This window comes from Podarcis cretensis (genome assembly GCF_951804945.1).
Source record: "Podarcis cretensis genome assembly, chromosome: 10".
In the NCBI taxonomy this organism is placed as follows: domain Eukaryota; kingdom Metazoa; phylum Chordata; class Lepidosauria; order Squamata; family Lacertidae; genus Podarcis; species Podarcis cretensis.
In genome coordinates this window covers 25,805,192-25,829,373 of record NC_137179.1, presented here as the reverse complement: position 1 = coordinate 25,829,373, position 24,182 = coordinate 25,805,192, and the positions used below count along the sequence as shown (strand labels likewise).

The following is a 24,182-nucleotide window of genomic DNA, read 5'->3' as shown; positions in this document are numbered from 1 at the left end:
ACTCTTTGCAAAACAAGCAAATCCTGTGAGATGCTGTAGCAACAAAAAATCATGGGCCCAGTTACAGCTGCACCAAATATTCAGCGGCAGAAACTTTGGGGATGAATGCTGTGCCTTCCAAAGGGGACAAACCCTTGGTTTTTACCGTTTGGGTCATAGTCATTATTTTGCAAGGTTGCTGCTGCTGTTGCAGTGTCTTGCCCCATCCCTAGTAATCCTATCCGATCAGGAACTTGGTAGTGAGAGTGAAGATACTATGCAAGTCTATCTGAGTCTATGTGCCCTCAGCTGGTCATGTGGTTGATTCTAACCAATCAGGAGTGCCTTGCCTTTCCCCTACACCACCAATCGACTGTGTTTTAATGATATGATTATATTGGTGGAAATTTGTTGTTTTATTGGCTTGTTATTGTAGTAGGGCATTCTGGGCTTAGCCTTGTGGTTGGAAAAAGTAGCATACAAATATGGCACAAAACATAAAAATCAACTCTATGCCCTGTTGATATCACTAACTTCCATCTAAGGATGGGCAGATCTGTCAATTTCAGTTTCTCCCAATTTCTCATTTTCCTCAAACTTCTCCACATTTCCACATCAGTTTGCCATTTTTTTAAAGTCCTGATGAAAATTCATCAGCATTTTAGTTTAAATGTCTCCTTAATATACACATGCTTATATTCAGTTCCCCTTAATATAAACATTTTCATGTTGTTTTCACTAATGTATGATTTTTATGCACCCAGAACTGCACTGCGAAATTCAAAGTGAGGTGGATTTCAGAGGATGCCTTGTTTTGATTCCCACATTGTTTCAGAAGGTGCAAATTAGGTAAGTTTGCTGTTCAGTTGAATTGAATCAGTTTTCTCCCCCATTCCTCTCCCTAGCTAATGGGCATCATGCATCAGGTAGTTTCTCCACTGAAATTAAATGGAAGCTAGTTGAAAAACACCAAAGGAAAATTTGGTGTAGCTCATTTGAGGACACGGTTTCTGCTTTTCTCTTTCCTTTCTGTTTATCCTTAGCATCTGGCTTCAGTTTGAACTGCGGAGCCAGCTGGTCTATTTCTTCCTCTGCACATCAGAGCCATTTCTTGGTCCTCGAATAAAAATGATCTTGCACAATTCCTCTTCATTTCAAAGAGGCTTGTGCAAGAGAATGTTTTGGGGGGTCAAGATTAGCATGGTTTTCTTTAATGGAGATATTCACAAATTTTAATGGGTCATCAACTCCTCCATTGGTCATGATACTAAATTGAGAACAACTAGATGCCTGTATTACAAAACAAGAACATAAGAATGTCCTTTGCTGGAGGTGAGCGAACAAAGTGTGCACCTTATGTGATGATGCTAAACTAATAATGAACTCAGGTGCAGTTAAAACAGGGCTACTGAGATGCAGGTGAGCTTTGAAAGAACCTCAAGATTTGCAAATGGTTTTTAAAAAATGCAAATTGAAGTACAATAAAAGAATAGCAAAGGAGACAAACATTTACAGATCTCTCATGGGTGATTGTTATGGGATTGGAAAGAAGTGACAAGCATTGGAATCAGATAAACAATAAGGAAAGCAACAATCAGATATAGTCCCCCCAAAAGCCTGCGTGGGTTGCTGGAGGTCATGCACTCTCAAGAGAAGTATTTATGAAAGTTAGAAACAGAAGCCGCACTGTGCTTTTGCAGAAGTAGAACATTTCTGCAGGATTTGCCAAAATAGAAAAACACGGGGGAGAGGGAGAGGAGGGAACTTCAGGGAGCACAATAAGCTCCCAAATAGCCCAGTAAGAGCCAAGTATGTTCATTGGGTGTTGGGTGAAGCTGGGTGAGGGGAAGAGAGAAATGGAAAGATAGAAGCAGGAGGGAGAATGGAATAGAATATCCCAAAAGAAGGCATAACAGGCTTGCTGGCCAGAACACTGGACAGGAACACATTTGTTGTGAGTCCCAGTCATCTAATACTTTTAGAAGCTATGCCAGTATAGTATAGTGGTCAGAGTGGACTGTGGAAATGCAGGTTCAAATCTCCTCATTGGGTGGCCTTGGGCCAGTGATTATCTCCTAGTCTAACCAACGGCATAGAATTATTTCAAGAATAAATTGGAGGGGGGGGGCAACTTTAATTTATTACCCTGAGCTCTTTTGACAAAACGTGCACTCTAAAGGCAATGAACAAATGTAAACAAGGCATGATGGTGAGGTGTTGGCCATCTCCTATTGCTTCTTCCTGGCGTCGGATAAATATGGAAACATAAACCATGATTTCATCCACCTAGGTTGTCAATCAAGACTCAGTGGGTCTTGTAACTATGGAAACTGTTCAGAGCGCACCAGCCAATTAATGTTCCCACATGTAGACTAGTAAGTTTTATCCCAGGAAAAATGAAGGAGAAAAATGTACAGATAATTGAGAGTAAGTAGGCACTGCAGAAATGAAAAGAACAGGGACCATAATGTGTTTCTCAGGAAAACACATGGTGTGCTGCCCACATTGGATTAAAAAAAGAAATCAGCATCTTCTAAAAGATTAAGTGTACCAACCTCTAAGCAGATCAGCCCCAAAGACTCTTGTGTGTTGCTATACTACCAACGTTACTTGAGCATGATTTTAACATCTTTATTTGAATCCTGGTGTGGGTGTGTGGGGAGGGGAGGTTGTGCACATAAGTGTATAACCCAATGCAAATGTTCCTGGCAGTTCCTTTTGACATTCATACTTTGTAAAAAATAAAGGCAGCCTGGTTGTGGCGAGGCAAATCCATCTGTTTCCTCTTTGAGTGTTTAATGTACCTTCATGTTCACTGCTGTGCTTCACGTTCACGAAAGGGGGAAGCCTTTGGAATGCTTGTTCTCCCCACCCTCTTTCTGTTTGGTTTTCTTCCACATCCCTCCATTTTCATATAGCGCAGTTTCAGGACCCACCTCTGCTTTCCTTTCACTGAGTCAATGAGTCATTGGTCTCGGATAGTTCATTAGTTAAGTATCTTTACCCAATGAGGAAAAGATTTGAAACTGTATAGTAGCCCTGGGGACCAAGTTAGATGTGCTGAGCCTCATTTATTTCAACAGGTCCGGAAAAGTAAAACAAGCATTCAAGTTAGGGTTGCCATACATACTGAATTTCCCATACCTAGCCGGTATACTGCATGTAGATTTTGTAGTGTAGCTCAACAACTTTTGTGTCCGGATTTTCACTTTTTGCAATATGACACCCCTAATTCAAGTTCCATTGAAATCAGCACAGCTGGCACCTAACTTAATCTGAGCTGCAGTCATTATGAGTCCACAATGCTGCAGAATGACACGGATTCCACCCAGTTATTACGTACTGGGTTCTAAAGTAATGGCAAAGTTATCAGGACATAGTAGAACTTGAGCTGGTAATCTGGGGATATATCAATCAGGATTAGATTTATCCTAATATGCACTACCACTCCAACGCTGCCCATAGTATGTAACTATGGGGCAACCAGCACCAGCAAAGTAGCCTCTTTACAATCAAGCTAAAGCAGTCTATCATGCAGGGTGGGGAACCAGTGACCTCTTAGATGTGAATTACTTTGTTGGCATCCATCTGTCTCAGGAGACAATGGAATGCACCTCCAGGGATGAAGTCAAACTGCTACGTTAGCAGCACCAAAGTGACCTTTACAGACACAAGACTGGGCATCTTATATGGAGGTCCTGGGCTGTTCAGATGACAGGACTCTCCTCTTGGCCTCACTGATGTGGTCTAAAGGAAAGGAAAGCAATACATTTGGCAATAACTTGGCTGCAGGAGCTGATGGAAGGAAGTATACAAGGTGCAACCCAACCATGCTAGGGACTTCACTTTGGATTTGTGTAGGGTTTAACTCCTTAGCCTTATCATTGCCTGATGGCATCTTGCAAGGCAGTGGAGGTTTCAGATCAGAGTTTTCCTTCTCCTAGATGGGCTACCTTCCCAGGTTGACGAACCCCATCTGCCCCTCACTTCCCTGTACAGCATGTGCAGAAACTGCCTCCTTGACCATTGGACCCACTCTTGGTCTCATCCACTCAATCTGCCAGAGCCTTTACATGCAGAGGGAGTCCTTACCATTGGTCTAGCCCTGGGGTGCAGGGTGTGTGTGCGCGCAGTTGCCTCCCCTAAATCAAGTAAGGTAAAGGTAAAGGTACCCCTGCCCGTACGGGCCAGTCTTGACAGACTCTGGGGTTGTGCGCCCATCTCACTTAAGAGGCCAGGGGCCAGCGCTGTCCGGAGACACTTCCGGGTCACGTGGCCAGCGTGACATCGCTGCTCTGGCCAGAGCCAGAGCCGCACACGGAAACGCCGTTTACCTTCCCGCTGGTAAGCGGTCCCTATTTATCTACTTGCACCCGGAGGTGCTTTCGAACTGCTAGGTTGGCAGGCGCTGGGACCGAGCAGCGGGAGCGCACCCCGCCGCAGGGATTCGAACCGCCGACCTTTCGATCGGCAAGCCCTAGGCGCTGAGGCTTTAACCCACAGCGCCACCTGCGTCCCGCAAGTAAATAAATCAAGTAAATACATATAAATACTTAACTAACTGACCAATTATGTCACAGATAACTTGGTTTTACTCCTCCTAACATAAAGTCTGCCCCCCAATAAATCCTGGCTACAGAAGGGTTTGAGACCCATTGGCTACCCTCACCTGGTTTAGCTGGCCAGGTGTAGCTGTTTCCTGGGGTGTGGCTGCTGTTGCATGCTGACAGCTTTTAGGAGCCAAAGGTGAGAGCTAAGTGCAGGATGGGGACCAAAGGTGGACAAACTACCCCAGAAGGAGGACGGCATGTCCCCCAGCAGGGGTACTACCCCTCCCCTAGCACCCCATACCCTGCTGAATTAGGCAGGTCCACGTTTAAATGCAAACTGAATCTAATTTCTCCCCAGTCTTTAGTTACCCGTGGTGGCTGAAGGAGCAACCATTCATTTCTCTTAATATTTCCAACAGACAGGGCTACAGCGGACACATATGATGCACTGGAAATAGAGAAAATTGTAACCATAGGAAGAAGCTGCTAGTGTAAGCGGCTTAACTTAAATCATCCGCAAGATTTGGATGCAGCAGAAGGTCAGCAAGTCAAACTCTGTGGCTGGATTTAGCCAAGCACTGCATAGTTTCATTTCCACTAATAGTATTTGCTGCTAAGATAATTGCTGGTGTTCTTATTCCTAAAGCCCCTGAAAGGAAAATGATAGCGTGCAGGATCAAGGATTATCCTCCTTCCTTTGTAGGAAGTTGCACAATCTGGAAAGTTGCGTGACGAGGATGGTCAGCATTTATACTGTGGTAGTGCCTGTAAGACTACAAACTCTGGGTCTTGTTCAGCTAGATGCTGTCCAAATATAATTAGGGGGTGGCTGCTTGCATGAAATGTCAGATATAAATATGAGGAGCCATGTCAGGAGTCAGTGGAAAAGTCTGCTTTGCACTGGGGATTTATTTAATAACCCAATAATCTGAACCTTAGAGAGCCTTAAACTCTTTAGAAATGGGGATCCTTACAATAAAGAGTCCAGAAACACATTTTTAACCAGATGTTTCAATTAACCCAGAAGATTAAACGAGTTTCCTAAGGGACATATCCTTTCCATTTATCAGCAGCAATAAACAGAACCGTTAAAATTATCTTCTATAAGAATGCCATATCAAGGTCACTCATCATGAGCGCATGAGGGAAATACAAGACAATGGTTTAGTAAGCCCAACCAGCTGTAGACTGGCTGTGTGTATTGTAATACTCGCCTCATTTATTTGGCCTGCCATGCTTCTCCCTGCCATTGGTCCCTAGCCACAAGTCTTGGCTGCAGAGCTGGTATCAGATGTCAGCATCTTCAGTTGCCTGCTGAGGTCATACCAAGGGGCCTTCTGCCAACCCGTAGGACTTCCTAGCCCTGCTGCTCCTTGCTGCTGCTGCTGCTGCCTGTTCATCGGTCCTCTCTGAGCATGAAAGCAGAGACAGGAGTGAGGAGATGGAGCAGCATGGTTCCTGTTCCTCTCTGAGTGTTTGTGTAGATAAAGTCCAAGATGAGAGAGGGCAAGCTTTTATCATTATATTTATTTCTGCTCCGCCTTTTCCTTTCCTCAAGAGGGACTTGAGGTAGAGGAGGAGATGAGCCTGCTAGTGGAGGGGACCCCTTTGAGGAGAACTTGCACAAGGGACCCCCAAAACTTGGAGCCCACCCTGCTTGACTGTGTACGTGTGTTCTCATTTGTCCCCTTCTCTCTTTTGCTAATACAGTGGTACCTCAGCTACAAACACTTCAGGTTACAGACTCCGCTAACCTGGAAGTAGTACCTCGGGTTAAGAACTTTACTTCAGGATGAGAACAGAAATTGCATGGTGGTGGTGTGGCGGCAGCAGGAGGCCCCATCAGCTAAAGTGGTACCTCAGGTTAAGAACAGTTCCAGGTTAAGAACGTAACCCCGGAATGAATTAAGTTCTTAACCAGAGGTACCACTGTACCTAGAGGTGATTAAGGAGCACACTGTGAGGTGACCTAACACCAGTATTGAAGCCTGTTCATTATGATGCTTGTTGTGGTGCAACATGGTGGTCCCTGATAGCCACTGAGTGACACCCTCTAATTGGGCTTATTTGGATGGAGGGCTGACTCTGTAGGCTTATTACAATAATAATGGGGAACAATTTTCCTCAAGGAGCTGGGCAGTTCTTAAGAGCGAAATCTGAGGGAAATGATTGAATTTCAGATATACGAGTCTGAAGAATGAAGAAAGTATTGGTTAGCAGAAGGTAGAACAGCTGGGTGTCATTGTATTCTGAATATTTTTTTAAATATGTAACTGACAGACAGAAAATCAGAAGTCCTTTTATCTTTCCTCTTTCCCCCTTTCCTCTCTTATATTTCTCTCTTCCTTTTATCTTCGTTCTTCGTCCTTCCTTTCTCGTTTGTTTTCCTTGGTGTCCACATGCAGCAGGAGAGGCCAGGAACCAACGTGAGTGACTCATTTTCCCACCTCGTGCTCACATGTGATGGGTGGGTTGTGGGTAGGTGGTCTAATGCAAATGAATGCACATGGGCATTTGTTTCCACGAAATATCATTAAGAGTGAGCTGCAAGGGGGAAAGTAAGTTCAGTTATTCCTGCAACCTACCACATGTAGAACGTATACGCTGGATGCATTGATAAATTGGACCTGAAATGAACAGCTTATCCAGATATTAGCTGTGTGGTCCCAAGTAGCTTTATAGTACTTAAAACTAACCTTGGAAAGATTAGGGAAACACCTGGATATTCGAATCACCCAGTGACAGGAACTAATATGCTATCGTCTACATAATCCTTACATTCATTGTTGCTGCGTTAGGACAAGGCTCCTATTTTAACAGATGCGCCCTTTGAAAAACATCAGAAGAATAAAAGGCAGCCAGTAGAGAGGAACAATCTGAGGATCCGACAGTATTTCAAGCCTGATGCAACAGGCCAAGACATACAGAATTAAAAAGAAATTGAAGCTGCCTTCCCGCCGCCCCCTCCATCTCCCAAGTTTAGGGCCATTACATTTGCTTGGTATGACAAAAATAGCTTCTTCTTATAAAATGAAATATCCATGCTAAGCCACAAAGCTCCAAAGTAACATCTGGTTCTTCTGCTAAAATATCATCCACTCCAGCCAGCTATACAACCCCAGAGAGATCTTCCTATATCTTGCTACTGTCCTTTAAATAAGAGAGAGAGAGAGAGAGAGAGAGAGAGAGAGAGAGAGATGTAGCAGAAGTAAACATCCTGCAGCAGTCGACCACATTTACAGAGGTGGCTGATTTCGTTTTAGAAGCTGACCCAAAGTGGTTATGGATATCACAAGCACCACAATCTCTGATCTAGATCTCTGGTCCCATGGCAGTTACATGTGAGCTTATATAGAAACATTTAAAGTCTCCTTTTACTTTTTTCTTTTCAACCCTATTTAATCTCTGGTTGCACAGTACAAATGTTGAATCTATTTACAATTTAGAGCCGGGTATGTGTGTGAGGAACATGTAGCCCTCAAGATGCTGTTGGACTCCAAATCCCATCAGCCCCAGCGAGCATGGCCAAGGATCAGGGATGATGGGAGCTAAAGTCCAACAGCATCTGGAGGGTCACAGGTTCCCCAGCCCTGAGTGAAATCTCCTAACATCATAAAACAAATATAAAATAATAAGAAAGCATGTAATTGAGAGAATGATTGTCTGTGTGGAAGCATTTGGCCTGTAGCGCCTTTCCCAATTTCACCTGCAGACCTGACTCCACGACTGCTTCACGGTAAAGCTGAGAGCTCAGTTCTCCTTTCACCCATTTCACAGTGAATAATTATGAATATAGGAAGCTACTTTGTGCTGAATCAGGCCATTGGCCTATCTCACCCAGCACAGTCTGTTCTGACTCACAGCAGCTTTAAACAGGCCTGTTTGAACCCTATTGTGTGCCATCAATTGTGGATGCCAAGGTCCAAGCATGGGATCTTCTGCATGCAATCCTTACATTGCCTCTCCCCATATGTGAAGGGCTGTGTGAGTTTCACCTTCCATGAAACTGGATGTTCTCACGCTTGCAGAGAAAAACACATGAAAATTTGTTGTCAATACCTTGTAAAACTGCAGAAGCAATGGGAGCCCGGTAGACCTTTGAGATATTGCTATTTCAATTGCTTTTAGTCATCTTGACACCACTGTAGTGCATTAGTTGTGGGTTTATTCTGCTTTAGTGGTTGTTCCATGATGCTTCCCCAATGCTGCTACGTTATTACTGTCCGGAAGGGCTATAGCACAACAAAACAGGGCAAAAGAAAAAAATAAAACCCCTGAACAATTGTGGTATGGAAAGTTGTGGGATTTCAGCAGGAAATTACAAGATATGCATTAACTGGAAGATGTATGAAAGCCTCAAAACTTCTGCAGAGACAAACAGAACTGAAAGTGGGGTTGCATGTGGCTGCCCTGATAGCATCTTAAGCACATAGCATAATGAACACATGATTCAAAAGGACACTTGGAGGGACCCTGGATGTTGTATGATAGAAAGCACAAACTGATATATCTAGGTTGGCCTTCAGTCATAACATTTCCAGCTCTTTTGATTCTCCCCTTCACCTTGACAACAGAGGGAGAATTATAGTTTCCTTCATTTCCACAAAATGGGGAGCACTTTTCAAGTTTTACTTACGATGAGGCAGCACTAGAGACAGAAGGTATCTTTGCAATAACCTGTCTGGTTTAAGTAGGTGAAGCAGACTAGGAATCAGTGCTAGTCTTCAGTCTCCTTCAGGACCCTCTAATGCAGAAAAGAAAAAGAAACATTTCTGCACATCAACTTTGCCATATAAAACTGACCTCACCTGCACTCTGGAAAGTTAGTATGTTCTAAAGCATGTCCCACAATGTCTTAGAACATGATTAGCCAAATGGGCCATTAGTGTCCATTGTCTCTTGCCAACAAGTAGGCCATGCCCTACCTACAGAGAGATTCATTTTTCTCCTTTGCACAATGGGAAAACCTAGCTCTCAGAAGTTATTTGCACCATTTTATTACCCTGCTTATTTAACTTATATGCAGAATTCATCATGCGAAAGGCTGGGCTTGATGAATCCCAAGCCAGAATTAAGATTTCCGGAAGAAATATCAACAACCTCAGATATGCAGATGACACAACCTTGATGGCAGAAAGTGAGGAGGAATTAAAGAACCTTTTAATGAGGGTGAAAGAGGAGAGCACAAAATATGGTCTGAAGCTCAACATCAAAAAAACGAAGATCATGGCCACTGGTCCCATCAACTCCTGGCAAATAGAAGGGGAAGAAATGGAGGCAGTGAGAGATTTTACTTTCTTGGGCTCCATGATCACTGCAGATGGTGACAGCAGCCACGAAATTAAAAGACGCCTGCTTCTTGGGAGAAAAGCAATGACAAACCTAGACAGCATCTTAAAAAGCAGAGACATCACCTTGCCAACAAAGGTCCGTATAGTAAAAGCTATGGTTTTCCCAGTTGTGATGTATGGAAGTGAGAGATGGACCATAAAGAAGGCTAATCGCCGAAGAATTGATACTTTTGAATTATGGTGCTGGAGGAGACTCTTGAGAGTCCCATGGGCTGCAAGAAGATCAAACCTCTCCATTCTTAAGGAAATCAGCCCTGAGTGCTCACTGGAAGGACAGATCCCAAAGCTGAGGCTCCAATACTTTGGCCACCTCATGAGAAGAGAAGACTCCCTGGAAAAGACCCTGATGTTGGGAAAGATGGAGGGCACAAGGAGAAGGGGACGACAGAGGACGAGATGGTTGGACAGTGTTCTCGAAGCTACAAACATGAGTCTGACCAAACTGCGGGAGACAGTGGAAGACAGAAGTGCCTGGCATGCTCTGGTCCATGGGGTCACGAAGAGTTGGACACGACTAAATGACTAAACAACAACAACAATTACGGCAGCGTAATTTAGGTTGGAACGGCATAGACCATACTGCACACAGTCCCAGCTGCATGCAACTCTGAAGGCTGCATAATCTTTCACCCGCTGCAGTTGGCCTTTTGAAGAGAGGGGGACCTGTGCCATCCATATCTCCATAGAATTCTGAAGCAGGAAAATGGGGCATATTAGCAAGCACATCCTTGGGGATCAAAGCAAAGGTATCAGAGAAAAGCCTCGCCTTTGATTCTAACCATGTGAAATCCCATTCTTTCACAGTTTCAGCAAGAAATCATAAATCAGTTCAGGTCCACTGCGAGGATTTATGAGATGCTACAATCCATTAGCTTAACGTGAACTTGATGTCAAATCATTTTTCTGTCAATTCTCATTTACATTGCTTCCTGCTCCATATTTTCCCTTAACAAGCACATGGAAGTGCCATTAAGGATATTGCAGTGGATGTTGGCTGTCTTTGTTCCTCAGATGGCTCATTTTATATGTTTCCTTAGTTTTCCCTCCCTCCCTCTCCCTAGTAAAGCAAAAGCTTTCGAAATGAATGTTTTATCCTAAAATCACACAAAGGAAATGCCTAATTGTTGATGTAGGGATGCCAGCAGAACCAGGGAAAGTTGGCACTTGCTGCTGATGCCCAAGCTATCGTTATTTCCTTCTTGTGCAGGGACTGGGCATGTTAATTCCCCATGTAATCTGTTCTTCTTCAACAGCAGAAAAATATAACTGAAGCATAACATCTGCTTTTTCCTTGCATGAGAGATATGTAGATTGTCTTTGCTGCGGGAGATTTTTCATCTCCTTGACAATGAGTGTGACACTGCGGAACTTGTGGCTTCCAAGGCCCTAAGAAATGGAGCATCCAGGAATCAGTTTGGGGACCCAAATTGGAAGTAAGACTGGGAGCCCATCCAAAGAAGGGACAGTTGGATGCAGAAGCAATGGTAAGTCAGGTGATAGTGATAATAATAATAATAATAATAATAATAATAATAATAATAATAATAATTATTTGTACCCCGCCCATCTGGCCGGGTTTCCCCAGGCACTCTGGGAGGCTTCCAACAGAGATTAAAAATACATTAAAACATCAGTCATTAAAAACTTCCCTAAACAGGGCTGCCTTCAGATGCCTTCTAAACGTCAGGTAATTGTTTATCTCTTTGACATCTGATGGGAGCCACTACTGAGAAGGCCCTCTGCCTGGTTCCCTGTAACTTGGCTTCTCGCTGTGAGGGCCCTCAGGGCTGGATCTCAGTGTCTGGGTAGAACGATGGGGTGGAGACGCTCCTTCAGGTATACTGGGCCGAGGCTATGAGCTCAGAACCTAAGAACATAGGAAGAGCCTGCTGCATCAGCCCATTGGCCCATCTAGTCTAGTCATCCTGTTCTCGCCGTGGCCAACCAGGACCCTGTGGTAAGCCCACAAGCAGGACTCAGCACAAGAGCACTCTCCCCTCCCGTGGTTTTCAGCAGCTGGTGTTCAGAAGCATTGCTGCCTCAGCTGTGCAGGCAGCACATAACCATCATGGCTGGTAGTCTTCAATAGCCCTCTCCTCCATTAATTTGTCTCATCCTCTTTTAAAGCCATCTAGGTTAGTGGCCATCACCGGCTCCTGAGGGAAGTCCATCTGAAGGTGGGGTGTTAGCAGGAGCAATGATTCAGGTAAGCCAAAGGGAAGGCAAGCTGGTAGACTCAAAGTTAGGTGGAGAAACTAAGAAGGGGAGAGGGGGGAGGAAAGGAAGCAGTAAACAGGCAGTCTGGAGCAAGAATAGGCAAGCAGCAGCAGAGTCTGACTGGTAGCCTGGCAATGACCCAGGAGGAACAAAAGAGGTTGCTTTGGAGGAATGGTGGTTACTCTCTTGGTACCCGGGGAGACTAGAGGGAGGAGGTCAGGGGATGGTAGACTCCAGGAGGACTGGAACCCTTGTTCCACTACTGCACAGTAAAATATCAGAGCAGTAGAAGGCAGGAGGTGCTGAAGAGGTTCTCACGGATGCCACTGCCAAGTTGCCAAATTGCCTGCCACCACCCATCCTACCTGCCTTGACTCAACAGAACCTGTGGGAGAGGCTGCAAAGGAAACAGAAGGTGCACACATGTGCCTTCTGCCAAGGTCAACCACCTGGCTCTTGGAGCCAGCACCAAATACTGGGAAAGGCTGCTGCTGTTTTGGTTTCTCACATCACACACCCCTCCATATTTTTCTCTCAACCTAAATTCTGATTTCTTTAAGAATAATAATGAAAATGGAATGAGCTACAGGGTGGCATGGTTGTTTAGAGTGTCAGACTAGGACCTGGGAGACCAGGGTCCATGGCCCTAATCAACCATGAAGCTCACAGTCACTGCCTCTTAGCCCAACCTACCTCACAGGGTTATTGTGGGGATTGAATGGGGGAAGGGGGTAGCCACGCATGCCACCTTGAGCTCCTTGGAGAAAAAGGTAGGTTATAAATGCTATTAATTCATTCATTCATTATGCAAGCAAGTAAGCAAACAAACAAACAAACAAACAAACAAACAAACAGGCATCCTAACCCCTAGAGAGTGAGAGAAAACCCTCTGGCTGTGCCATTTGCCAATGAAATTCCCTTCAAAATGGCAGGGAAGTCATGCAAAGAGTTGTGCTGACTTTCTAGAAGGACACAGGACAGAGATAGTCAACGTGGTGCTCTCCAGATGTTGCTGGACTGCAACTCCCATCATCCTTGACTATCAGCTGTGCTCGCTGTTGTTGATGGGAGCTGTAGTCCAGCAACATCTGGAGGACTACCTATGACGTAGATCCATCCAGTAGCATACCCCACAAGAGTCCCGGGGAAAACAGGACATTCCATTTTCTCTTGCAAGAGCATAGCAGCCATTTTGAGTGCTGTGATCTTGTGTGATTTCATGCCAAGATCTCTCCCCCCCAAACCTGTGAGCACAGCCCCCAGAAAAGTGCATCTTTTGGGCTCCGTGATGTTGTGTGGGTATCTTGGAGGGTATGTGTGGACCTCCTCAGAACCCCAGACCCCACCTTGTACAGCAGCATTGCTTCTATCTAGAACAGTTCTGCTGTCTGAAAGGCAGGGTGTCCTTTTGGTATAGTAGTGTGCTGGCACTTGGATGTGCTGCTACTTTCTGCTGAGTGCTGCAAGTTGCGGCAATATCTTCCCTGGTAAAGGAAAAAGGTGCACTCCATGCCACAGCCTTATTACAATGGCGTTGTTCATCTCGACCTCCCTCTCAACAGTTGCACTTTGTATGCTAAATCGCTTGTATGCTAAATCGCTTGATATTTTTACAAGTGGTATTAGTTTATGTAAGTATGGTTTGCATCTCCTGTATTTATTTACTGCCTGTGGCATAAAGGAGGCTTCCACACAGTGGAGAGTTATTATACTCATGCTGCCAAGCAGCAAACATATGAGTCAGATTTGGGTTTTTGAGCAGTGTTTTTCAGTGAACAAACGAGGTGCCGTGGAAGAGGCTGCCTAGTCGAGCAGAAAACCAGAATTCCTAGGTTTGTTCGAAAAATGGGCAAAAGTTTCCAGGCCATATCTCAAGCCAGGATTCCACCCTAACTCCAAGAGAATAATCTCCTCTTATTTCCCCTTCAGAATTCAAACTAGAAGGACTTGTGCAGAAGCACTCAGGTGGCGTTAAAACAAAGGTGCACGTTTTTATTATAAAAAGCAAGTTAGAGCTGCTAAGGTCTTGTTCACTTTTCTTTATACCCTGCCCTTTCTCCCAAAGGAGCCCAGGGTGGCAAATGACAAGTGGTAAAGCAAACACAAAAAGCCTTTAAAGCATGTGGAAAACAATCCAAACAACATGCATGCTTGGAAAGATCTCTATCTGAAAGGCTTGGTGGAAGAGGAAGGTCTTTAGTTGGCACCAAAAAGACAACAGCGGGCTTAGCCACACCTCCACTTGCCCCGACACTTTCCTCCAAGAAAAGCTGTGGTTTAGCAAATGGCAATTCTGCAGATCACCGTCCACTCTGGTTTAGTGCTAAAGAGCAGGTTTTCTGGGGGGAAGCGGTGGTGCAAAGGCAGAAGCTTTGCCTAGAAAGTGCAGAATATGTGAGAAAGTGTTGCAACCTGTGCTTCCTTGGCATGCAGATGTGTGGATGAGCCAAGAGACGGTGCCTGTCTAATATTTAACAAGAGGGAATCCCAAAGGATAGGTGCCACAGCACTAAAGGTCTGGTTTCTGCAGGTCTCTCACCTGCAGAGCTCTGTGATCAACTGGCTATATAAGGGGTGATAAAAAAAATTCCAGTCCAATTTCCATCTTTCCTAATCTTTGGGCACTTGGGCTGGGGATGATGGGAGTTGAGAGTTCAACATCTGAAGAGCAATATGTTGGCTACTTCTGCTCTACTCCTTTGTCTCATGGTCCTCAGCAGGAGCTGTTGCCTAGCAACAAGACAAAATCTTTAAAACATTTTAAAAATAAGCCAAAACAATGGTTTAAGACTATTGTTGTCATGATTTCTTTAGCTGCACACTGCTTGTTCTTAGCTAAAGGCATCTTGCAAACATTCATAAAGCATCATTAGATGTCCCCGCAAAATATTGTGGCCTATGGTAGTCATAGCAACAAAGCTCCATGCTAGCCTTTCCCAACTTGGTGCCCTCCAACTGTTTAGGACTATAACTCCGAGCAGCACTAGCCATCATGGCCAATGGTCAGGGGTGATGATAGCTGTGGCCCATAACAGCTGGTGGGCATTATTTGATGGCTGCAGCAACCTGGCATATGTGAAGGGACCCAAGTATCACTTCAACACAATGGTTTTCAGTGGACTAGTAGTACATCAAATACAGCAATCATGTATTATGTGTGGACTAGGTCTCCATCAGTGGAACCTCATCCCAGTCATGGACTATGCAACCATCTCCCTTGCGTACTGTAGAGCAGGGAGGCTGACGTGCCTGCATAATGGGCCAAGCAGCTTGGGCATAGGGTCTGATGGACTGAATGGCTGTGAGTTCATGGCTGATTGCTTTCACTGCTAATCTACCATCTTGGTTTGGTTTTCTTGGATTTTGACAAATGTTTATGCAAAGTCCACAGTTTCTTTGCATCTTCTCAAGACGTCCCGAAATCCATGGCCATGCTCCTTTTCATCTTTTGCTCCCTTGCATTTTAAGAATGCGTAACATCAAACTTCTGTCTTGATCTGGTCCAATTATTCCCTAAAGGCAATTAAGGTGAAACTTCCATGTTGCAAGAACTAACCAGTGTTTTGAATTGGAAACAGCCCTAAAAGCTTTGGAAGTATGTGGTTTTCCATTTCTCTTTCGAGGCTCTTTAATTGATTGGATACTCCTTGGAGCTTTATCAGAACTCCTTTCACTTGGATTTTAAAATGAGCATTTTCCAGAAGGGCTCACTAAGGGGAGTACTACAACTTGCCTTGACAATTGTAGAATATTGACCAGGTGTTACTGATTGTACAGAGGACGGTCTTCACTTTTAAGGGCTTTCTGGTCCAAATCCAGTTTAAAGATAAAGAACTGGTTCGTTTCCAATTAGCTCAGTTGGTAGAGCATGAGACTATGTTGATAGAGCATGACTAGGGTCATGGATTCGAGCCCCACGTCGGGTGAAAGGGAATTGGACTAGATGATCTTTGTGGTCTCTTCCAACTCTACAACTCTACGATTCTATTATTCTAACCTTAAGAAATAGAGTAGCAAGTTGTCCATCAGCATGCATGTGTGATGTCACACATGTGACGATCGCATCATCGGGAGGAGGCTTCCATGATCATGCCCAGACTGAGGAGGCAAGGAAGGTGGCGTGTCTCTGAGGAGGACGCACCGGCGGAGACAGCTGAGCAGTAGCAAGGGAGATGCAGGCATGTGTGGGGCAGTAGCAGCGCCTTCTCTCCTGAGGCCCAGCCCCCTGCCAACAAATACTGTGGGTGTTCAAAGTTATCTCGGCCCAATAGAAATGGCACACCTGCCCTGAGCTATCATTCCCAGGGTTTCTTGGGGAAAGAGAATTACCTGTTTGTGGTGAAAATATGCCCCTGGAAATACACTCCTCCACTGAAATCTGCTCTCAACGCTATAAACAGTGAAAGGAACAACAAGAAGAGAAAGTTGGAGGCAGTTGAAGAGGATTATGCTGGACTGGAAAAGCTCATCAGAATACACACGCTCCCTGAAGCTACCATCAAGTTGTGAAGGCTCCAGCCAGCCTTTTGATGCATGGAGTAGTCTGCGTAGTAAAGAAATAGCTATTACGCTGGAATCAATTTGAGCTCTATGGGGAAACTATAAAAACCCAGAGCCAAATATGGCTTTTGGATGCATAAACAGTGCTTCTATTGATTTCGACAGAAGCCACACACATGCTTCTGAAGGGAGGACATGGGACCCTGAGCCTTTAACCCACGGCTGCTACTGCACTCAGTTGATCCATGAGGTAAATAAGGCTCCAGAACAGCAGTAACTTAGAAGAGTTTTTGGACCATTGACCGTAAGTGCTCTGACTGAAGGGTGTTTTCCCCTACTAACAAAACAAGACCAACTTTGCTTGGGTTACAGAAAGGCATAAATAGCCCATCGTTAAAAACTTCCAGTCTACCATATATATATATATTTTTAAAAAAACATCCAACAGCCACTCTGGAAAACTACTTAAAATGAACAAAATCCTTTTTCCAGAGCAAGGAGCAAGATTTGCCAAGGAAAAACAATTAGGAAAGCTTTTTCTTTCTTTCTTAGCACCTATGATTCTGTAACCAGCGTGATTTCTCTACTGGCATTCCAGAACTTTTAGTGCTGTATCATGTAACCTTCGGCCAGGTAGGCTCCCCATCAAGGATGGCTGGAGCTGTTCTTTGAACATCGAAGTGTGTGACATCTGTTTGCATCTTTGCACAGCAGCAGGCAGGCAAATGATTCAATGAGGGAAGATTGTTTGCTGGCACAACATAGTAAAAGCAAAGATTTATTTGCTGCCATGAAAAAGAAATACACATCATACATTGCTGGGGAGTGAAAAGGTTGTTTGAAGATGCACGCTGATGCCTCTTTATGCACATTCCCCGTACTGCTTGAGATAACAACAGCACATGCAATATTAGATTTCCAGGGCTTGTTGCACCAGGAACCCTACTGGAGCAGCATTGCAGGTACGAGGGAGGTACGAGGGAGAAAAGACCCTCCACCCTGAATATCATTATTCATATTGTTGCATGTCTCTGAGAAGTCAGAGACTCCAGGGGTTCCAGCACTTACCCAGGGTTCCATTTCCTTGGAATGATGGTCAATGGAGACTGGATATGTGCTTTTATTTACACTTGAGCATAGGAAGGAATGGCTCACATCATTAACACTCCACAGATCTTGCCTCCCCATTAGGTTCTGGGAGAGATCCCCAAATCATAGTTTTGTATCCAGCATAGAGCAAAATAAGCCTCTGTGCTTCCATCTTCGGGCCTAAACTCACACACAGATAGCTCCACTTGGCCTGTTGTTCTCACTCCTAGGATGATGTGGAAACCAGCCAGGTAAGGTAGCAAAAAGGCCCACCCAGGACTCACCCTTTGGACATGTAAATGGTGGTGCTGAACTGGCCAGATGAAGCCATTACCTTAACAGAGAAACTCATCTAACAGGTTCAACAGGTTTCCTCTTATATATTCTAACCTCACACACACAAGGACCACAGGTTTAGAAGGGATCGATGGGTATCATCCACATTGACCCTCCAAACTGTAACCCTCCTAAAAGCCCACAAGCTGGGCCTGAAAACAGCAGCACTCTCCCAATTTGTATCTGGTGGCAAGACGGCTTTTAGCTGTGTCAACAGCTAACAGGAAAAGAGGAAGTTCAAGGAGGAGCTGTGATGTGGATTCCTCCTCTCATGTGACCAGGGATGTCAGCCCCAGTGAGTTGGTGGCTGAAGATAGACTTGAACCAGGAACCTCGCCTTCTATAACTTTAACCCCTGCAGTGCCACAACTATAATAGCTCTCCTTGCTCAGGATTGCTGTGTCATTTGATCTTTCAATTGACCTTTCATTCTTTTCATTTTTCAAGTCCAGACCGAAGCATGGGTGAAGCCTCACTTCCTTTGATGACATCCCATGCAAGTGCGGCTGATAACATAATAGGGACAGGGGGGCAGGCACCCCCAAAGAGAAGGAGCTTGTTCTTCCACTCCACTCCCCTCAATTTTGAACTCCTGTCATTAACACACACTGTCATTTCTCTTTGCCCCTTCTGTGGCCCCTGCCCAGATTTCCCCCCTGGGGTTACCACTGCTGATAATTCATTTATTTATTATTATCGCAAACAGGTTTGGGGTAATGGATGGTTCAAGTGCTTTGGTGAGGATGGCTGAAAAGGTTGCCTGTCTTCAACTGATAGGGCATGGTTGTGTGCAGAAGTAATTGCAGGGAAGGAAGCAGAGAGCTAAAATAAACACCACAAACCATCTGATGAAAGGTGGCATTTCTCTCTTATCAGAACCATTAAAATTCCAGTCCAGAGAAGAAGAAGAAGAAGAAGAAGAAGAAGAAGAAGAAGAAGAAGAAGAAGAAGAAAGAACAGCAAGAGGGGTCTGGAAACCCTTGGAATCTGCAGTCATCATCTAGGACAGCAAACAGCTTGTGCTCTGTTCATTTTGCTTGCAGCAGCTTGTTATTCTCTCAGATAGGACAGGAGATTACGAAGACTTTTTTCCCTCATGTGGCAATGGTTGCTTGGAGCAACCTTAGGTATGAAGAGGAAGTCTGCTGTGTATTGTACGTAGGTCTGGAGAAACGGTTTTGACTGAGGGATAGTGGCTGTTTATTGGCATCCGTCTGTCTTGAGAGACAATGGACTGTGCCTCTGTCAAACCGCTGGGTTAGCAGCACTCAAGTGACCTTCCCAGGGCACAAGCTTGAGCAGTGTGTATGGAAGTCCTGGACTGCCCTGACAACAAAACTCCCCTCTTGGCCTCACTGATGTGGTCCAAAGGAAAGCAGAGCAATGCGCTTGCCACCAGCTTGACTGCAGGAGTTGCTGGAAGGAGGCGTTCAAGGCACCATTCAACTGTATTAGAGACTCCACTCTAGATTTGTCTAGGGTGTATACCTTAGCCTTTTCTTCTCCCAAAGATACCCTGCAAAGCAGTGGAGGTTTAGGATCAGAGTTTTCCTTCTCCTAGATGGGCTCCCTTCCCATGTAAATGAGCCCCATCCGCCCCTCACTTCCTTCTATAGCACATGCAGAAACTGCCTTCTTATAGTGTCGCAGCCACTATTGGCCTGGTCTGCTCAGTCCACTGGAGCCTGTCTTCGCATGCACAGTATGGGGTGATTATTTGAAGCAGAGGAGAGGTGCCCCTCCTCGAACAGAGTTTGCCTCTTTCCTCTGCTGTTCTCTGCCTTTCTTGCTACACTAGTCTCTCTACCTTGCCCACAGGTAAGTAGAGCAAACCAGCAAAAAGCCTTACATTGGGAAAGGGGAAAGTGGTTGCGTGGCAGTTCCCGCCCCCTCCCACAGATGGAATGAATAAAGACAACGGACACCAGAATTTAGGTTAATGGGCGAAAATGGCCACAACTTTATTGATTACAGGTAAGAGCAGTATTGGCTTTAGGCATTGGCCCTATCTGACTATCCGGTATAACCGGGAAGGGTTAAGCACCAACAGGGGGAGCCCCCGAGATGCACATCCCTAGGCGCTCCCCGAGGGCTTACCGCTCGGGAGCGCGCTTTAGGCCCTAGCCTCCATAGGTTTCGGATGAGGCAACGCCCCCCGGAGTCCTTTAACGAACTACCCTTCAAGATTTGGGGGAGGTGATGCTGTTCCTCCCCCCCGACTCATTTGCATAACAATACCCCTGCCAATGCCTAACCGCCAAACCAAAGGTGTTGTGACGTTTTGCTAAGAGGTAGGCGAAAAAACCAAGTGGCTTCCAAAACACAGCCGATTAGCCAAATGGAAAAACTCCTACCAGGCCCCTTGCAGCGACCAGCCGAAGCCCATAGCAAAGTCCAAATGCAAACCTAGAGGGTGGGTGGGTGGGAAACTGCAGCTGCTGAAAGGAAAGAAAAGGGGCGAGCCAGGGCTGCCTCGACCTTAAATGCCCCCTAGTAAGCCCGCCCCCGCCACCAGCTGATTGGCTGGCGCAGTGAGTGATGAATAATAATGAGCCCGAGAATCCCTGAGTCCCACGGCGCTGCAGCCAGCCCCGCGAGAATGTAGATGGGGGCATAAGCCCGCAACCCCCCCTCCTTATGTCGGGAGTGGCTTAGCAGGTTGCAGAGCAGAGGCCCAAGAAGAGGGATGGGGAAGCTGTGGCCCTCCAGATGTTGTGGGACTAAAACTCCTATCATTCCCACACTGGTTTGGGCTGATGGAAGTTGGAATCCAACAACGTCTGAAGGGCCAGCAGGCCCCCACCCCTATAGTAGAAGGAAAGTTTCAAAGAACCACATACACATCACCTCCGCCATGGTTTTTAAAAGAAAGTTTCACTGGTGGGCACTGCATGCCTTTAAGCATGCAGAAAGGCACTTTTAAAATGTTCTAAAAATGCAAATTACATAAGAATGCAACAAATGTATTTTAACATTAAATATTTGTAGAAGAAATTGAGTGGTTACATTAACAGTGACCTCCATCAGTTCTTGCTGATGGAATTCTCCCATTCTCTGAGTACTTTTTTGCTCCCTCTATATTCTCACCAGAGATTACAGGCAGCATGCACATATTTCCCCTATTTTTAACAGTTTCAAATAACTGCAATATTATCTTTAATGTTAATATATGACACTCTTTTCCTTGGCTGTCTCTTTTAGGAGGGCTAGGTTTACTTTAAAAAAAAATGAAAGCTCAGAGTCTGGGACCACTGTCTGGGACCACCAATCCATCCTGATTTGTTTATGTGGAAGTTACATGACTTTCCTTATTGCCAAAGGCTGGTTGTTGTTTTTTTCACCAGCGCACCAGAACACTTTATTAGCACAGACCTGGTATGCAACTGAATTCCTCCCACCAAATAGTAACAGTCTGGAAGTGATCTCGGGGGGTGGTGGGAAATCCTGCTTCAGGTCGCTGTGCAATGAACTACACACATTGCTGGGGTCTTAAGTAAGGCATTAAGTCTAAAGCACCCCCACCCTGGTCCATCTCAGACTTCAGAAACTTGTTGGAGGAACTGGACATGGAAGAAGGGGTTGATTTCCTTCATGAGCACAAATCACTGCGTGTATGAGATAAGCCAACAGGTGCAAAGTCAGCCAAACCAGTTGCTATGGCAATAGCCCAGTGCCATTTATATGTGTTTAATACACATCAGCTTATTGTGCTGGGGTCTGGGTCTGTGTATTGGCATCAGTCAGTGTGTTTGTTTGTCTGTGAGTCAGTCTGTGTTACATCTTGAATTGCTGGGGCAACAGGAATGCTTTGTGCTTTGTATATATCTGTAGCTGCAAAGCCTAATCTTCTACAGCAGTAAACTATTTTGGACCCTAAGCTGCCTTTGTGTGGTGACTGGAACTCGGGGCAACTTCTGCTGTGTGGATATCTCGCCGTAGATTCCCAACAAGACTGGGCACTGGTCACGTCCCTTACAACTCCTTCCATCAATAAATGTGTTACTATGTCTTGCTGTTGCCCAACTCAGTCATTCTTCTGCAATCCATTTCTGTGGTTTTGTGTTTGTTTGCTTTTACTCTCAAATAGTTGTGGTTCCCAAAACCTGTACACCAAGGATAATATAAGGTAGGTCCAGAGAGAGATAGAGTGGTGGGAGGCAGCAGGGACACACACACACACACACACACACACACACACACACACACACCATTCATATGGCTTTTGTTTATTCAAGAGCCAGGAGAAACACGTCTTAATGGGTCGCAGATGTTAAAGGGGAGATATCTCTAGACATAAAGAATGCCCTGTGCAAATTTTATTGGGTTAGATGGTAAATCCATTTCGGTACATTTGCAAATGGGGCAGCTACTTAGTTAGAGGTAACACCCAAGTCCCCAAGAGGCGCATGATCTGAATGGGATGCATAATTTAAAAGCAACATGACTTTCGGGAAGGGCAGGGGAGGTGCTCCGCTTTGCACATCTCATATACCCTGAAAGATAGCAGGAAGACGGATCCAGCACAGGTCCAGCCTTGCCTTGAGGACAGTAAGCCCCTTCAGGATTCTTTCTTAGCAGGATGATGTCACCACGGCTAAGTCTAAACCTGACTGAAATTGCTGGAGATGAATGATAGCCATAATCATAAAGAGTTAGCAGTTAATTCGAACCAGTGGAATATGCACTTAGAGAGGCAAGGCACTTACGCAGCACAAAGATTCTTGCATTGCAGAGGAGAGTTTATGAGCAGCTGGTTGATAATAGCTTTTTGCAAAAATAAACACTCTCTAAATGCACAACCAGACTGAAAGGGGGGGGGGAGCTCTTTGAATCTGAGGACTGGGAAATACATTATAGGTACAAAGCATTTATCACAAGGTAAATTTGTTTTACTCTTGGGTAGCTGCCATATGTCCCCCAGGTTACTCTAAAGGAAAACTGTAGATACCTCCTGTCTGATTATTACTTATCCCTGACAATCCCTGTTTGTCACTTATTCCGGTACCTTTTTAATCACTGTCTTTAGCCTTGCTGCTGCTGTCCAGAGTGGTGTTTTTCCAATCTTCCTACTCTCTGGGAAGCCTTTCCACATTGGTTTATGAGGAGCCACCTCATAAGAATGTCAGCGCCTTGCAAAGGATTCTGACACATTTTCTACAGCAAATGTTCTATTGGGCCTTGATGTTGACCCTCATCCCGCGAGGCTATACATTGCAGGGGAAGGTTCATAATGGCAACGAAGATGTCATTCAGGCAACATATCTGCCATTGCAAAAGAAACCACTTATTCGCTTCCAAGAAAGCCCAGAATCCTGAGAATATAAATTGAAGCCATCTGTCTATAGGCAAATGTTAGTTACCCCGTGGTGTAGCTACCAAGGGACAAAGTTCAATCTGTGAAGCAGAGCTGAGTTCCAACCGTTTTCATTTCTCTGCCATGTCAGAGAACTTAATCAGAAATGGGAGTGGAAATTGCCACAATCTGCATGTTTATCTCACGTCAGGAACAGAAATCACTTGAACTAAAATGAGTGGCATTCACTACTGCTGGTTTTCCCCACTCCACAAACATTATATTTTACTGAAATGAATGGAAGCATATAAGAGCACAGTGGTGGACAGAATAGCTTTTCGTAAAGTTGGCCAACTAGTAAAATGACTCTTTCTGATAAAACATTATTGCATATAATTTGTATTGTCTCTATGGTTTTACAGGATGCCTAGATGAGAATGGGATGCAGCTCAGGCAAGACAAAATGGATAAAACGGGACATCTCCCTTTTCATTTCACTGGCTCTTTCACATGATACATATATTATTTCCCACATCTGAAAATGACTGCCTCCTTAATCATCCCTCCCCATCTCTAGAGCAAATGATTAATGTAGCTCTGGAAAGGCACCAGACTGTGTCAATACAGATAATCAATATCAAAGCAAATGGAGTTGAAGAACACGCTGCCCAATACCTTATCTTGCAAAACCTTGTTGCTGTTACATTTCTCTGGCACTTAGCCTGCACCGTCCCTGAACATCCTGGGGTGCCCTCTCAGAGGTTATCATGTCTGCACTTGCCCAGAGCCTCATAAATGAAGCTTGTGAGGCCATTTACATTCCAGGACTCTTGTTCCTTGCAATGCACTGGAGTGCTAATGCCACCA

General features: G+C 45.0%; 2 long non-coding RNA genes across 2 annotated transcripts in view; both read right to left on the bottom strand.

The window, feature by feature from the left end:
* The window catches only part of LOC307225322, a 68,349-nt gene extending 44,977 nt beyond the window's left edge, over positions 1-23,372 (bottom strand). The window contains exon 1 of the long non-coding RNA XR_013842874.1: positions 23,040-23,372. This is a non-coding gene — a long non-coding RNA (uncharacterized lncRNA). The remainder of the gene's footprint in view (positions 1-23,039) is intronic.
* Positions 1-24,182, bottom strand: part of LOC307225437 — a 187,449-nt gene that overhangs the window by 51,737 nt on the left and 111,530 nt on the right. The gene's annotated exons all lie outside the window — the stretch shown is intronic.